At 36.7% G+C, this 3302-nt stretch overlaps 1 long non-coding RNA gene across 1 annotated transcript in view; it reads left to right on the forward strand.

The window, feature by feature from the left end:
• The window catches only part of LOC144449998 (uncharacterized), a 22572-nt gene extending 19888 nt beyond the window's left edge, over positions 1-2684 (forward strand). The window contains exons 2-3 of the long non-coding RNA XR_013482205.1: positions 1992-2167; positions 2679-2684. This is a non-coding gene — a long non-coding RNA (uncharacterized LOC144449998). The remainder of the gene's footprint in view (positions 1-1991; positions 2168-2678) is intronic.
• Positions 2685-3302: the final 618 nt, after the last annotated feature.

The raw sequence follows: 3302 nt of genomic DNA on the forward strand, positions 1-3302 counted from the left end.
CCATTTGTAGAACAGCCGACGCGACATTGTTATTCCTCGCAAGTTAAAGCATATATATCAATTAACAGTCGGCGAATACACATAGCCATTATCATAATTTATAATAAATAAGACAGGTGGTTTAAGAACCATCCAGTAAACACTCTTTATCGTCACAGTAGTAACTGGGGCAATATGACCACAATATCCTTGACAAATTTTGAAATTCAAAACAAATTCAAAACATTTGAAGATTATGAGGTAAAGAAGATCCCAAATGGACTGGTGTTAGTCTAAATGCAAACGCGAGGTAACAAAGCATAAACACGATATGTCAAAGCCATGGGCGAAATATTGGGTCTCTATGTTCCCCATATAGATTTTGAACATTTACTAGAAATGCTATTTTAGCAATTCGAAAATTTCAAATCTCTATAAGTAGTAAGTGAATACTACTTGAGTCTTGCTCGACTTTTGCACTTGGAGGAAATTTCTGGAAACAGTTTGAATTGAATATTCTAAAGTAATGAATATATTGGAAACCTACCACTATGACAAAACTAACCATTGGCCGATAATTAATAAGTGTGTGCCACTAAAAGTCATATGCAATTGAAGTCTTTGGCATATTGTTCTAATCAACTTCCGTAAAGAAGTTTATATAATAGAGATGAAGTCTGTGTGTATGTGTGTGTGTCGGTGTGTGTGTCACCGAACAAACGCTTGTTTCAATTCGAACAAAATTTGATAGACATGTATCGTAGGGTAATGGCAAGAACTGATTAGGTTTTGTTCAATTCGAACAAAATTTGATAGACATGTATCGTAGGGTAATGGCAAGAACTGATTAGGTTTTGGTAATAATCCGATGAATATTAATGACCAATTTGAGTAATTAATCGATCGATCGTCTGGTCGTACATGTGCTTCGTGTCGAAAGTGCGCCACCAACATCGATCTAAGGTAAACCACGAAGCTAAGGTAAACTGCTCTACACTGAGACAGACTCTGTTTTCAAGGGTTTCGTGCCAACCTTATTTTGTGTTTCCCTTGAATCTGCACTCTGCATTGGCTGGACAAACACAAGAAAAAAGAAGATCGAGGCAGGGTATTTAAGTCATTCAAACTCACCAGAAAACAATTTTTTTTCTTGGCCTTGAAATAGGTTTAGAATATGAGTGCGGAGTTCACAAACACGTGTAATATTTACGGTGTGTCTCTTGACTGGCGCCTGTTAGCAGACTCGGCCGCAGTGGACATGCTCATGACAGGTTCAGGATTTTTATGGAATCGACGTGTATTGATATGAAAAACACGCTCTGGTTACCTTTGAAATGATTGCCTTCGTACCTTGAATACACAGAACTTTCAAAAGATGTCTAAATCATGAGCAAGCGTGAAACTGACATGACAGGACTGTGGTTAGAAGTTTAGGAAGTATTATATTGAACTCGAACCATCTCCTTTTTACTGTGACGATAACAAACTACCATTGTTTGTTGCAAGGCTTGTACATAATCATTTATGTAGCTCTGTGTCTCAGGATATAAATACACTCACATATTTATCAAGTGTAAGAATCTATAGTTTATACCCAAATCTGTGTGGTCAAAATATGGAAAATAGACCAAGCCTCGCTTAAACTAAGAAGAAAATTTCGTGACAATGTATCAATAATGGCGACCTATACATTGACCTCTAAATAATTACAGTACATTAAAGATTCACCATATTTTTCAAATAAGTGAGATTCTTATTATTCGCAATGTTACCAATGTAATTCCATAGCTTGGAAAATATAGTGGGTATTGTTTTCTCTATAACTGAATCCTCTCCAAGCTTAACTTTTGCAAACAATAAGTGTCACTACATTTATTATGTACCCTTTAAAAGATGACACATCTTCATCATAACGATAATAGTTATTTTAGATTTAATAAATTGAATTGCTAACATGTTTGCTTTCAACAATGTTCTACTAATCCGCCATATTTTATTATCTTTCATTATAGCACTAGCAGCCACGACATTAACGGTAACTAATCCCAGCACCAACTCATTCACCCCAAATACTCCTGTGACAATAACATTTGACCTTGTTGTCACTGAATCCAATGGTGCCGCCGGATCATTAACAGCTATCGACCTGTACTTCACTAACAATGCTCAGTATGAAACAGCTGGTATGGTGAAGTCTGCACCATTTAGGGCTACTCAACCAGCTGCTGGAACCCCTACGGTGTTAAGTGCAAGTTCGGGAACAACTATCAGCACCTCTGAGGCAACGTTAACACCAGATGGTACAAACTGTATCCAATATACACACCTTTGTGCTGTCATAATTGTAGCTGCTGATCCTGGAAGTACAACCGATGATGACGATGTATGTGTTGAATTAACAACCACAGGAGCTGGACAAGTATCATGCACTGGTGAGTTTCTTATTATTCGCAATGTTACAAATGTAATTCCATAACATGGAAAATATAGTGGGTATTGTTTTCTCTATAACTGAATCCTCTCCAAGCTTAACTTTTGCAAACAATAAGTGTCACTACATTTATTATGTATCCTTGAAAAGATGACACATCTTCATCATAACGATAATAATTAGTTTAGATTTAATAAATGGAATTGCTAACATGTTTGCTTTAAAAAATGTGCACCTAATCCGTCATATTTTATTATCTTTATTATAGCTCTAGCAGCCACAACATTAACGGTTGCAAATCCCAGCACCAACTCATTCACACCAAATACTCCTGTGACAATAACATTTGACCTTGTTGTCACTGAATCCAATGGTCAAGACGGATCATTGACTGGTATCGACCTGTACTTCACCAACAATGCTCAATATGAAACAGCTGGTATCATCAAGTCTGCAGCATTTAGGGCTACTCAACCAGCTGCTGGAACCCCTACAGTGTTAACTGCAAGTTCGGGAACAACTATCAGCACCTCCAAGGCAACGTTAACACCAGATGGTACAAACTGTATCCAATATACACACCTTTGTGCTGTCATAATTGTAGCTGCTGATCCTGGAAGTACAACCGATGATGACGATGTATGTGTTGAATTAACAACCACAGGAGCTGGACAAGTATCATGCACTGGTGAGTTTCTTATTATTCGCAATGTTACAAATGTAATTCCATAACATGGAAAATATAGTGGGTATTGTTTTCTCTATAACTGAATCCTCTCCAAGCTTAACTTTTGCAAACAATAAGTGTCACTACATTTATTATGTATCCTTGAAAAGATGACACATCTTCATCATAACGATAATAATTAGTTTAGATTTAATAAATGGAATT

Source organism: Glandiceps talaboti, chromosome 19, assembly GCF_964340395.1.
Source record: "Glandiceps talaboti chromosome 19, keGlaTala1.1, whole genome shotgun sequence".
Classification (NCBI taxonomy): domain Eukaryota; kingdom Metazoa; phylum Hemichordata; class Enteropneusta; family Spengelidae; genus Glandiceps; species Glandiceps talaboti.